Source organism: Pan troglodytes, chromosome 2 (genome assembly GCF_028858775.2).
Source record: "Pan troglodytes isolate AG18354 chromosome 2, NHGRI_mPanTro3-v2.0_pri, whole genome shotgun sequence".
Classification (NCBI taxonomy): domain Eukaryota; kingdom Metazoa; phylum Chordata; class Mammalia; order Primates; family Hominidae; genus Pan; species Pan troglodytes.
The window spans coordinates 130,777,271-130,791,112 of NC_086015.1; the positions used below are offsets into that span (position 1 = coordinate 130,777,271).

General features: G+C 51.3%; 1 long non-coding RNA gene across 1 annotated transcript; it reads left to right on the forward strand.

The window, feature by feature from the left end:
* Positions 1 to 6,564: 6,564 nt before the first annotated feature.
* LOC134809595 (uncharacterized) lies at positions 6,565 to 12,475 on the forward strand. Its single transcript, XR_010155764.1, has 2 exons — positions 6,565 to 6,692; positions 10,500 to 12,475. It is a non-coding gene; the product is annotated as an uncharacterized LOC134809595 (long non-coding RNA).
* The last annotated feature ends 1,367 nt before the right edge of the window (positions 12,476 to 13,842 follow it).

Below are 13,842 nucleotides of genomic sequence, written 5' to 3' on the forward strand. Positions count from 1 at the left end.
ATTGTAAGCGGGAGCAATTTTGTTTAAGATGTCGCCCTCTGGTGGCCATGTGCAAGGTGGCCTGGAGAGACAGCCCTGGGAGGGCTGTGGCCCCAGCTAAGGCAGGAGGAGGGCTCAATCAGCCATCTGTCACCTCACCACAAAGAGGACAGAAGGCCCTGTGCCCCCTCCCACCCAGACCCTCACACTGCCACTGTGTGCTGAGCCTGTCCCTGCCCCACTGTTCCCTCAGCCCTGGTCCCAACCTCACTGTGACCTTGGGCAATTTCCAACCCTCACAGCCTCCATGGAAGAGCAGGGCCCCAGGGTCTCTCAGCCAGAGGATCTACCAGTCCTAAATCCACACTTCTTTTTGCAGAGCCCAGCAAAACTGGGCAAGACAGGCCTGCAGCCCTCAGGAGGGCTGTGTCCACCGTGGTAGCACAGCTGAGCGGCCTGATTTCAGCATTTTTAAACAAAGCCTCCAGATGGACCTTGTCTGCCTGCTGGGGAGGGCTGGGCAGCTGCTGCACTCAGGGACTTTCCTCTAATTGGATCCCCTGGAAAGGAGAACAGCCTCAATCCCAGCCAGCCCATCCATCCATCCATTCATTCATTCCTTGAGAACCCATCATGTGAATCAGGGCCCTGAGCTGGGGTCTGGGTGAGCAGGAAGAGGAAGGGCTGCACAGATGGCGCACACACTTGGGCGGGGAGACCCACGGTCCTAGGCAGGCAGGGATCCGAAGCATCATGCGGAAGGCAGAGATCCAAAGCATCATGCGGGAGGCAGAGTTAAGCAGGGTGGAGTGACCGAGCAAGTGCTTCTCCGAGGAGGTAACATTTAAGCTGAGGCCTGAATGGAAAAATGGAGCCAGCCACACCACAGTCTGGGGAGGTGCTCCCAGAGGAGGGGACTGCAAGTGCAAAGGCCAAGAGACCAGTAGGAATGGGGGCTGTTTAAGGACCAGCACGGGAGAAGGGGGAGGTCAGGATTTCAGCGGGTGCCTCTCAGGCAGGGCCTGTGTCTGTGGCAGGAATAATCTATATTTTACACCATGTGTGCTCGGAGGAGGCTGCTTCAAGCCTGCTGGAGCCACTCCCTCTGCTGTGGTGGGGACTAATGATACCACTCGTCTGTGCACAGCCGCTTTATTATTACTTACTGGCCCACATGATCCTCCACCAGGAGGAACTGTTAGGCTTATTTAATGGATCAGGAAACTGAGGTTCCGAACAACAAGCAGAGCTGGATTTGAGCAGAAACAGCCATTCCAGCTGAATTCAGCCCTTAGAACTAGTTTGTTTTACCTGTATAGCTTTGAAAATTTGAGTCCGTTGCCAACTCTACAACATTGGGAGCCTTCACGTCGAAGATGTTTTGGCTTTCGGCATCTCTTCAACAGTCTGTGGCACTGGCTATGGCAGTGTGAGCCCTGGCTCTGCACAGGGTTGTCTGCAGATGCCCCTTCAAACCAGAGGTCACAGCCCCCACTCTCTGAATCCCATGCCCCTCTGGTGTCCTGCCCTGCTCCCCCAGGACCTGAGTTTGCCACCTGGGCCACCTCTGCTTGAGGTGGGCTTGAGCCCACCTGCTGTGGTGAGCCTGTCTTGCTTAGCTGACAAGGGACACATATACTAGAGATTCTCTGAGGGAACAAACAATCCTCCCGCACCACTCCCCACCCCGATTCCACAACTGTCTCCTCAGTTTCCTGCCACCAGACCTGAGACTCCCAACTGCAACTTTCAAGATGTGAATGAATTCAGAGACCCTAAGAGCCAGAGACCATGGATGGGGCTATCCTCCAAGGGGAAACTGAGGCCAGTGGGGTTCGGGGCCGGCCAGCTAGTCACTCCTGGGGCTTCTGGAGACATGCTGTGAAGAAGCACATTCTTCCCTTCACCTTGGGGCTCGGAGCCCCAGCTCTGCCTCCATTTAGCTGTGACACTTGGGCAACAGGCCTCAGTTTCCCCAGCTGTTCACTGACAGAATCACTGTGAAGTTCATGGGGGCTTCTCGGCTCATGTACCCATTGTCTCAGGAGAGGAGCAGCTTGTCTCTCTGGGTTCAAACTCAGCCTCCACTTTTAGCTATGTAACCTTAGGCAGGTAGCTTAATCTCTCTGAAGCTTGGCTTCTTCATCCAAAAAAGGAGATGCATTATTGGGATTATTACGAGATTCCAGGAGATGATTCAAGAAAAGCCCTTAGCACAGAGCAAGTGCTCAGCAAATGTGAGCAAGAGCAGGGAGTTGTGAGCTGACCCGTGTCCCCTCCCCAAGGGCTTAGGCCAAGGTCACGACCAACAGGCCAGCATCCCAGAGAAGGCCAGGCTCCAGGCCTCCTCATCCAGAGTCCACTTGCCTGAGTGGTATAGTCCCAGACTGAGGTCACCCTCCACTCCCATGTCACTGAGTCCCTGCCATGTGCCAGGCAGCCCTGTCAGTGCTGGAGAGAGGTCCCGTGGAGACAGAGACTGGGAGGGTGCTGCCCTGAAGTTCTAGGGGGAAAAGGAAAGGAATAAATAGGGGAGTGGAACAGAAACATCCAGGGAGGAATTGGGACTACTTGGTCCATCGGGGGGAGAGAGAATTTTGGGCCATCAGGAGAGGTTGAGGGGCATTGTCAGGGAAGGGCTTTCCAGGCAAGGGAGCCACACGTGCTGGGGCAGGAGGCAGGCACAACCCTGAGGCCTTGTGGATAGCAGGAAGGCTGTTGTGCCGCTGCAAGAGGAGAGGAGGGGAGAGGGGAGCCGCGGTGTCAGCTGGGCGGCAGGGCATTCATGCGAGCGGAAGGCCTCCTGGGGATTCTATTTTAAGGTGACAGGAGCCCTGGAGGGTTTGAAGCCAGCTCGGTGGTGGGCTTTCCATTCCACACCGAGGCCAGCGGCAGGCTCAGCTCAAACCCTGAGAGTCTGGCTCCAAACAGCTCCAGGCAAGAAAATGAAGCTCGGAGGGGAACTCAGGAGGGAAGGATTGGGGTTGGGAAGGTGGTGCGACTGGGGAGGGAGGGGCACAGGCTGTGGTCAATGGGCGCGGTCTGAGGCTGAGGGTGCGGTCTGAGGCTGGGGGTGCGAGCTGGGGTCTGGAGGTGAGACACGGACTGGGTGCTGGAGAGGGGACATAAGCTGGGGTACTGAGGAGGGGTCAAGGGAGGAGGGACGGAGCTGGGGCAAGGACTGGGTCCGGGGGAGGGGTAGGGGAGTAAGCCAGGCGGTGTTGGCGCAGCTCAGAGCAGACGCACAGCCCGGGGCTGGGAAGCAGGGCAGGCGCTGCCCAGCCCCTCCGAAAGGCGCAACTGAGAGGGGCCTGCGGCAGTCCGGAGGCGCCCCCTCCTCTTCCCCTCCTCCTCCTTCCCCTCCCCTCCTCCTCCTTCCCCTCCCCTCCTCCTCCTTCCCCTCCCCTCCTACTCCAACCCCTCCTCTCCCCTCCTCTCGCTGCCTTCCCCTTTCTTTTACTCTCCCCTCTCCTCCCCTCTTTCTCCTTCCTCTCCCCTCCCCTTGCTGTCCTCCCGTCCCTTTCCCTACCCTCCCCTCCCCTCCCCTCCGCCCCCCTCCCCTTCCGGAGCCCGGCCCCGCGCGCCGCCATGCCTGGTGCCGCACCGCCCCCTGGTGCCCACGTCAAGCATGGCGCGGAGCGACTGCACTGTGCCCGGGCTGCACTGGGGGCGAGAGGCCAGGGAGCCCCTACGGCCTCCAGAGGCCGGGCGTTGGGGGGGCCGCAGAACGTCGGGGACTCCCTTGGGACCCACGCTCAGCTCCGCCCTGCCCGCACTCGGCTGGGTCCTTGGGGCCCCTCCCCTCTCTGGATCTCGCTTCACAGCCAAGATCACCAGCTGGGAGTGGCCAAGGTCACCAGCTGGGAGTGGCCGACCCAGCGCCAGGCGCCGTCCCGCAGCGCTGTCCCCGTACCCGCAGGCCAGCAGGCTGCACGACTGTCTGAGCCTCAGTGTCCTCATCTGTAACACGGGCATCATCATATCCCCAGCTTCAATCTTCACGTCTCAAACCATTGAAATCTCAGCAGTAAGAATCCAAGTATCCAAGTGCCAAATTCTCCATCAATGTCTACATAGTTTTGGTTTAAGTCTGTCTTTTCATGCATTTCCTTTTAGCACTGGAATGAAGTTCAAGCAACAGGCCGGTCACGGTGGCTCATGCCTGTATTTCCACCACTTTGGGAAGCCAAGAAGGGCGGATCACTTGAGCCCAGAAGTTCGAGACCAGCCTGGGTAACACAGGGAAATCCCATCTCTACAAAAAATGTTTTTAAATTAGCCTGACTTGGTGGCGCACACCTGTAGTTCCAGCTACTGAGGAGGCTGAGGCGGGAGGATCGGGAGGATCGCTTGAGCACAGGAGGTCGAGGCTGCAGTGAGCCGTGATCACACCACTGCGCTCCAGCCGGGGCAGCAGAGCAAGACCCTGTCTAAAAAAAAAAAAAAAAAAGACACACAAGTGACAGTGAACCTCAGAGGCTGGCATATAAAAAGGGTGGTTTTTGAGAAGCAAGACCCTCCAGAAGTCAAGCTTTAGCCCTATCAAAAGATGTCCAAGAAACTGTCTTTTTTTTTTTTTTTTTTTGAGATGGAGTCTCGCTCTGTACCCAGGCTGGAGTGCAGTGGCACGATCTCAGCTCACTGCAACCTCCACCTCCCAGGTTCAAGCAATTCCCCTGCCTCAGCCTCCCAAGTAGCTGGAACTACAGGCATGTGCCACCATGCCCAGCTAACCACACCTGGCTAATTTTTTGTATTTTAGTAGAGATGGGATTTCACCATGTTGACCAAGATGGTCTCGAGCTCCTGACCTCGTGATCCACCCACCTCGGCCTCCCAAAGTGCTAGGATTACAGGAGTGAGACAGCGTGCCCGACCAGAAACTATCTTTAAGCTAAAAATGCACTTAAAGAAAAAGGAAAAGTCGAAAGACAAATGAGAAACTGGGGAAAATGTTTGAAACTCATTACAAAAGTCTAGCACAGGGTCAGCAGGCTGTGTAAAGGGCTGTGTAGTGAGTACTTTCAGCTTTGCAGACCATGAGGGTATCTGTGGCAACTGTTCAGCTCTGCTGTGGTGGCAGAAGGCAACCACAGACAGTGAGTGCCGCTCTGTTCCAGTAGAATTTTATTTACAAAAAAATTTAAAAGGCAGTGGGCCCAATTTATCCCACAGGCAACAGTTTGCCAATCCCTGGTCTAATCTAATACATTAAAAGCTTCTAGAAATCTAGAAAAGACAACCCCCCCAAAATTGGCAGAAAACTTGAATAGACAGTTTACAGAAAACTCAAAAGGCCCCTAAATGTATGACAAATGTCCAACTCCACACACGATAACAGAAATGGAAATTAATGACATCAAGTTACCATTTCTCACCTATCAAAACAGCAAAGAATTCTAGTGCTGCCGACAGCGTGTGTGTGTGTGTGTGTGTGTGTGTGTGTAACAGGTCCTTCCACATTGCCATGAGAGTCAAAGGAACACCCTCTGGAGGGGAAGCTGTCCATAGAAAGGGCTGTCATATTTACCATGTGACCCTGCAACCCTACCTCTGAGCATGGGTCTTGCAAACATCCTGGGCACCACGAAATGATGCGTCCTCACAGTTCCACCACGGGAGGCACTGCTGCCGTTTGTAATCATGAAAATATTGGAAACAACCCATCTAGGAGCTGGTTAGACAAACTCTGCTTTGGGCACACAGTGGAATACCGCACAGTTGTTGAAGACAGTGAGGAGGCTCTGTGGGCTGATAGGAAAATTCCACATGCTGTTGGGAAACAGGTCCTTCCACATTGCTGTGAGACTCACCACTACCGCTAGATCCCAGGGCCCAGAACAGTCCTGGCACATAATGGATGTCCAATAAATACATGAATGAATGAATGAATGAAGAATCTGCACACTCTAACACTTAGGGACGAGCCAAGAGAGGCTGCATTCCCTGGGCCATGCTGGTAGATGTTAGCAGAAAAACAAACATGCAGAACCACGCACACAGTATAAGGCTTTTGTGTAGGAATGGGGTGGAGAAATAAGAATGTCTATTTGTATGTTTGTGTAAAGAAACATTAAAAGGATCCATAAGAAATCAGTACAAGTGGTCACCTGTCTGGGGCATGGGGTGGTCAGGAACAGGAAGGAGAGAAAGAATTCTCAATATACATCACTGTAACTTTTTAAGCCCCGTGAGAATATATTTCCTATTCAGAAATTTAAAATTTTTTAAATCAATGTACATGGCTCTGACAAGGAGTGAGGAAAGAAGCCAAATACAGAAGGATATATATAGAATGCTACAGTTTGTGTGGGAAAGGCATTTCCTTACGTGTGGAATATCTCTGGAAGGATTACAATCCCCCACTCAAGTGCTGGCAGTGATGGCCTCCAGGGGGAACGTGGGGCCAGGGGTTGGAGAGAGACTCACCTTTGACTGCTGATCCTTTTGGATGGTTGGTTGGTTTTTGTTTTTGTTTTTTACCATATGCGTGCTTTGAGATTTTCAAATCAAAAGAAAAAGAGATGAAAAGCAAGTGGGTGAAAGCCCATGACTGTTATAATAACACAGCAGCTCCCCCCACAGCGTTCCGAGGGTGTTGGCTGCATTAAGTCACCTAGCACGCTCTCTGTGGGTACCATCACCAGCTCCACTTTATGGCTGAGGAAGCTGAGCTGCAGAGCAGTGAGGTGGCCTGCCCAGCATCACACAGGGTGAGTACACCCCCAGCAAGTCCCCATGGCCAGCAGCTGGAAAACACCGTTGCAGCCCAACACTGTTCAAAGCAGGGATTTCCTCTATGAAACCCTCTCGACTGGTTGCCCAGCCTATGCTCAAATTCCTCCCAGAATAGGAAGCTCACCTCCTTACAGGGAGGGCATTCCATGGTCAGATGTTTGGGTCAAAAGCCCCTCCTCACACTCAGTGGCAACGGGCCTGCCTGCCCCGGCTCTGTCCTGGGAGCCCATCTAATTGCTCCACCAGGGAAAGCCATGTGGGCACGTGGCCGGGGCACCTGGGGCTATTCTTCATTCTGAGCAGTCCTGGCTATTGCAGTTGCCCCTGCTGAGCGATTCAGGTCCCTTCCTCTCTGAGTCAATATGGATCCACAGGTCCCCTTTTGTTAGACTGTTGTGAACTTCACAGGGGCGGTGCTAGCACACACGGAGGCCCCGCTGATCTCCCCTAACTCTTCTCCATTTTAATCTTTGGTCTTATGCACATCAGCCCAGCCTGGACATACCCCAGGGCCTTTGCCCTTGCTGTCCCCTCTGCCTGGAAAGTTCTTATTATGCCTGCATCTCCCCAGGCTTCAGTTTCTTAGCAGGAATGTAACCTCCTTAGAGAGGCCTTCACCCACTACTCTTGCTAACATGTCTCCCTGCCATTCCCTTTCTCATTCCCATTTCAATCTGGAATCGTCTTGCTTCTTTATTTCTTTGTTTGTCATCTGTTTCCCTTAGTAGAATATAAACTCCAGAGGACAAGGGCTCTATTCCATTCACCGCTATCGCTAGATCCCAGTGCCCAGAACAGTCCTGGCACATAATGGGTATCCCATAAATATGTGAATGAATGAATGAATGAATGAAGAATCTGCACACTGTAGCACATAGCAGTGAGCCAGGAGAGGCTGCATTCCCTGGGCCATAGATCTACGAGTCCATCTCAGAGCAGCCCCCACACAGCCACTGTTACAAGCCCTGCACTTTAGCCCTCTCCTCTCCCATCCACCACCCAGGGCAGAGGTGAGGCCAGGAGGCCATCTTCCCAGAGAAATATCAGGGCTCTAAATTCAATTTAAAACAGTTTAATTGCCTAATTGCTCAGCTCTTCAGTGCAGTTTGTTAACAGAAGTGATTCTGCAGCAGCCAGGCCAGCCTAGCAGAAAATTGGCATTTCAGCCAGAGGGAATTAAAGAGGCAGAGCACAGAACTGCCACTGCTCCCAGCTGCCCCCATACCCCCTACTCCACCACCCCCAGCCCTGTGTGAGGCCTGACTCCCTGAAGGACTTGCTTGAATCTCTGTTGACACGCCCATAGGTATGAGGGTGCAGGGTGTTGTTTGTGTTTGGGGATGAGCAGCTGTTCTGCCAGCATGTTTGGACGTCTCAGCCATGTGCTTACCTAAGCATGTCTGTGCTTTCCTTTTCTTCATTTTTAATTTAGGCTTTCAAAGGAAAAACACATGCAAATAATGCAAAAAAAAGTTTAATTCAAGATTTAAACAGGTTTACATCTACAATGAGCCCCTCTTCCCCCAGCGCTGATTCCAGACCACCAGTTCCCTTCCCCAGGGACAAACACCGCTATCAGTTTCCTATGGGCCCTTCCAGAGACAGTTTATGTTTACATGTGCATAAAATTGTTTCTATGCAAATGATTACATACTATAAACATTATGCTGCTGTTGGTGGTGGTGGTGGTTTTGACAATACATCTCGGAGACTCTTACTAACCAGAGCTTATCTAGACATTCCTCAATCTTTGGAACAGTTGCATAGCAATTCCATTGAAAGACTGTACTTTGATTTCTTAATCGATCCCCTATTGCTAGACATATAAGTTACTTCCAACCTCATGCTTTTATAACCCACATAGCAATCTCAATCTTTATCCATACTTCAAGTTTGTATATATGGAGGTATATGTGTATAGAATTCCTATTCCTTTCAAAATCAATCCCTTCCCTTCCTTTCCCTTCCCTTTTTTTCCTACCTAGAAAGCAATTTTTTTTTTTTTTGAGATAGAGTCTCACTCTGTGGTCCAGGCTGGAGTTCAGGAGTGCAATGGTGCAATCTTGGCTCACTGCAACCTCCACCTCCCAGGTTCAAGTGATTCTCTTGCCTCAGCCTCCTGAGTAGCTGGGACTACGAGTGCACACCACCATGCCCAGCTAATTTTTTGTATTTTTAGTAGAGACAGGGTTTCGCCATGTTGGCCAGGCTGGTCTCAAACTCCCCTCAAGTGATCCGCCAGCCTCAGCCTCCCAAAGTGCTGAGATTACAGGCATGAGCCACTGTGCCTGGCCCCAGAAAGCAATTCTTGATTCCCTTACAGGAAAAGAAAGAATGCCACAATCCCACCGACTCAAAAGCAACTAGAAGCCAGGCACAGTGGCTCACTCCAATAATCCCAACACTTTGGGAGGTCCAGGTGGGAGGACTGCTTGAGGCCAGGAGTTCAAGGACAGCTTGGACAACATAGTAAGACCCCATCTCTACAAAATATTTAAAAAATTAGCCAGGCATGGTGGCACACACTTGTAGTCCCAGTTACTCCAGAGGCTGAGGTGGGAAGATTGCTTGGGCCTGGGAGGTCGAGGCTGCAGTGAGCTATGATCACACTGCTACACTCCAGCCTGGGCAACAGAGCGAGACCTGTGTCTGAAAAAAAAAAGAAAAAAGCAACCAGAAACAACCATGATTACCCCCGCAACCGAGCAAATTTTTCAGCCCCTCTTCCAAGCTGCTTCTGACTTCTATCTTACCCAAATGGGCTCATACCATTCAGATTATTTTTCCAGCTGCTTTCTGTTGCACTCAACAATAAATGACACTCATCTTCTGTGTAAACAGCTCCGTACTTCCTCTTGAGGGCTGAATAGCGTGCCACTGTGCCCTCCAACGACAGCGGACTTCAGCACCCCTTATTAGAATCTAGATTGTTGCCAGCTTTTTATTATTACAAACAGCACTGCAGGGATATTCCTTGCAGCTGAGTCTTGGTACACATCCTTAGTTCTCTCCTAAGAATAGCTTCCCAGAAATGGAATTTTTAGGTCAAAGGGCGTGTACTTTTTTTGCAGCACAAGTTTAAACCATTTGAAGTGTGTGTGTGTGTGTGTGTGTGTGTGTGTGTGCTTTTCTGTCTTGTGTCTGTGGGCCTGAGCCTGTGGTTCCTGCAGGTCCCAGTGCAAATCTGTCATGTGTTTTTGCATAAAGGGAATGCATGTGTGCTTTCTCTTCAACCTTAGTCTCTAAAACTACTCAGCTCTGCCCCTCCTCTGCATAGTAGCCAGGGACATCCGGGAGTGTTTCTGAGCCTGCATGGTCTTTCTTCCTCTGGGCACAACCGTGGGAGAGGTTGCAGGCCTCACTCTGGTCCCTGAACCAAGTCAACTCTCCTCTGCCCTGGAACCTCCTGTAGCCAGAGTCAGAAACCCATCCTAAACTGGCTTCACAGCACAGGAGGATTTTGAGTCATTGTGAAGTGCAGGACTTTGGGGCTAGGTGGATCCAGGTGTTGAAAGAAGTCCGTTCAGAATTGATATCTGTCTCCTGGTTCTGGTCCCCAGATTGTGCCAGCTGACATCACATGTCCTTCCTGTGGCCATGGGACTGTGGTGCTTGCCAGCTAGCCTGTGTCGCAGGCCACCCCCCTGTCCCCACCCTACCCAGATCTCCAGCTCCTCTCTGGAGCCACACCCTGCTCCCTGTGCCCCTGCCCCATCTGCTCATCTGCAGCCCACAGTTAAGAGGTCAGCAGACAGTGATGCTCATGTTTGCTTCACGCCTAGGATAACTGCAGTCTCAGAGAAGACCCCCAGAAACCCAAAATGCTTCCAGCCACAGAGGAGGAGAGCAGCTGGCAGCCAGAAGCATCCATTCCAACTGAGAGACATCGAAGGGAACAAGGCTTAACCGCCTTGTCTTTGAACAGCACTAAATGATTCAGCAAAAGGGATGAGAGGAAACCTTTGGCCATGTCACGGGTTCACAGCCATCTGTATATGTTCCTATAGTCCTGCTTTGTACCTCCAGCCTAAATGATGGGGAGGTCGTTTGAAGATGAGACTGACCCTTCACTACATGTGCTGCTTCCAACCCCAGATTCCATCAGGCTGCACTTCTGAGATTCAGTGAACTCCCACTCATCCTTCAAAACCTATCTCAATGTCGCTGCCATAGCAAAGCCTTCCCTGGCCCCCTCGGGTAGGGAGGGTCTCTCTGTCCACTGGCAGGCCAAGAAGGCCAAGCTCTGCCCTCTGAGAATCCATCAGTGTCCCAAGCTGACTTTCCCTAGCCTCGTATCCCTTCATTCCATGAAAGGGGAACTTAGGGTGGAGTGGAAATTTTGATCACCTAAAGGAACAATAATTGCTTTCATTCATTCATTTAAACAATATGTATTGAGCACCTACCAAGGACCAGGCCTTGTGCTAAGTGCCCCCACAGAGGTCACAATAGTCATATACTACAAACAAATACAGCATCACAAAGGTTGGCGCATGAAGAGACAGCAGCTAAGGGCATGGTCCTGGAGCCAGAATGCCTGGATTTGAATCACAGCTCTACTACTTCCCAGCAGCTTGTTGAGCTTAGCCAAGTCTCTAAACCCCTCTGAGCCTCAGCTTTATCACCTGTAAAATAGGGATAAAAGCAGCATCTGCCCTATTCATCTGTTCACAGGAATACATGGCCTATGGAGGGAAAGTACCCAGGCTCCTGAGTGGGCCCTCCTGGCCCACGGCAGAAGCCGTGTGCATGTCTGTTCAACAGATACCTTTGGTGGCCTGTATGTACCAGGCGCTTCTCTTCCCTGCTGGTCAAGGAAGGCTCACGGTGGAATAGGATTTAGCCCCGGGAGAGACAGCAGGGGCATTCTAAAGACATCGACTAGCTGGCATCCTGTGCCAGGCATCCCAACCTTTTGCGCATCGCGGCTCACCTGGAAAAGACATGGGGGTGAGGAAGGAGGTGCCACCTGCATGAGGCATGGCAGAAAAGCATGACATCACCTTTATAGTGCAAAGCTTGACAGGAAGAATAAGATACAAAGTACTTAAAGAAGATAATCGATATTGGATGTGTATTAAATTTCCAAGGAAAATATTTTTAAATATGTAAATTAATCTTGAGTTGGCTTCTACAAGCATAACTTTTTTTTTCTTTTTTTTTTATTTTGAGACAGAGTCTCGTTCTATCACCCAGGCTGGAGTGCAGTGGTGTGATCTCAGCTTACTGCAACCTCCGCCTCCCGGGTTCAAGTGATTCTCGTGCCTCAGCCTTTTGAATAACTGGGATTAAAGGCGCACAACACCATGCCTGGATAACCTTTGTATTTTTAGTAGTGGCGGAGTTTCACCGTATTGGCCAGGCTGGTCTCAAACTTCCAACCTAACCGGGACCCACCCTGATCTGCCTGCCTTGGCCTCCCAAAGTGCTGGGATTACAGGTGTGAGCCACCGCACCCAGCCTTACAAGCATAAATTTTTTTATACCAATGTACCAGGTTTCATGCTTGAGCTGACTAAGCACAGTCCGGGATCAGGAATGTTTTTCAGGGGTCAGTCCTTTGGGTTCCTGACAGTCACCACTGATGAGAAGTGGCCGGGCAGGCAGCAGTGGATGAGGACCACCTGTGGCACTACAGAGAGCCCTCTGGTGGCAGGTGGGATGTCGACTGGGCACAGCTGCTGTGACTGAGTCTGAAAGGTGACAGTGGTGCCAAAGTTACCTTCCAATAAAATTTCAACTGTTGCACATTTTTGAATGGTTGTGAAAAAATGATTTTGTAACTATAAAAATGTATAACTACAAAGAATCTATAAGCTTCAATGGCTGGCAGGTTAGGGTTGGAAACCTGGGAGTTTGAGGGCTCCAGGGCCTGGGGTGCTGGGGCGTAGATGGGGAGGCAGGGGAGGAGCACATGGGGGCCATGCCAGAGGGGAGCCGAGGGAGGGGGCTGAGCCACCGAATAGATCTGTGTGTTTCAAAGGTCTCTGTGACTGAGTGTGCAAATGGAATAGGATGGGGCAGAATAGAAATGACAGTGTTGGCCTAGAGGAGAGGGAATGGCAGCGTGGACCAGGCTGGTGGAGGTGGGAAGGAACAGGTAGATCGAAGCTACATTTTGGAAGTAAAATGCACAGGACTTGGTGACAGAATGGATATGGGGATGAGAGAGTAGGGGGTGTCAGGAGAACTTCCAAGGCCTGGCTCCTGGAACTGGGCAGGCAGGCATCCCCTTTGGAGTGGTAGCAGAGCCGCTTTCCTTACCCAGAAGCTGGCTGGAGTGGGGGTGAGGGGTGTCACAGGTCAACGCACCTCCCAGTTTTCTGGGGACAGTCCTGGTTTATACCTATCGTCCCTGAATATGTACCTATTGCCCCTTCCACTCTCAAAAATGTCCCTGTTTTCCCCTGAATGATAAATAAAAATAAATGTAAATAAATTTTAAAATAAATGAATGCATGGGGAGAAGAGAATGCTCTTCCTAACAGTGGAAGCTAACCGGTAAATGTGGAAGGGGTGGAGTATGTGATCTGAAAGTCATTATTTGGCCGCCAGTTGGGGAACAATTGTTTCAGGCAAGAATCAAAGGATACTAAAACTGGCAAGTAAGGGCCAGGCACAGTGGCTCATGCCTGTAATCCAAGCACTTTGAGAGGCCAAGGCGGGTGGATCACTTGAGGTCAGGAGTTTGAGACCAGCCTGGCCAACATGGTGAAACCCCATCTCTACTACAGTAGAAAAATTAGCCAGGCATGGTGGCACATGCCTGTAATTCCAGTTATTCGGGAGGCTGAGACAAGAGAATTGCTTGAACCCAGGAGGCGGAGGTTGCAGTGATGAGCTGAGATCGCGTCACTGTACTCTAGCCTGGACGACAGAGCAAGACTCCATCTCAATTTAAAAAAAAAAAAAACTGGCAAATGGAAGGTGGAGGGAGAAGAGAGGATGCACCTGGGCTCAAAGCACTGCCTCCCCACAGAGGCATGTTACTCACAAAGGGGAAGAGCACATTTCCCACATTTACAGGGAAGAAGGCTCCTTCCATAATCAAGTGATAAGACGAACTGCCACTGTGGACCCCAATGGGGTGCAGTGAGGAGAACGCAACATCCCTTCTGTGCCATC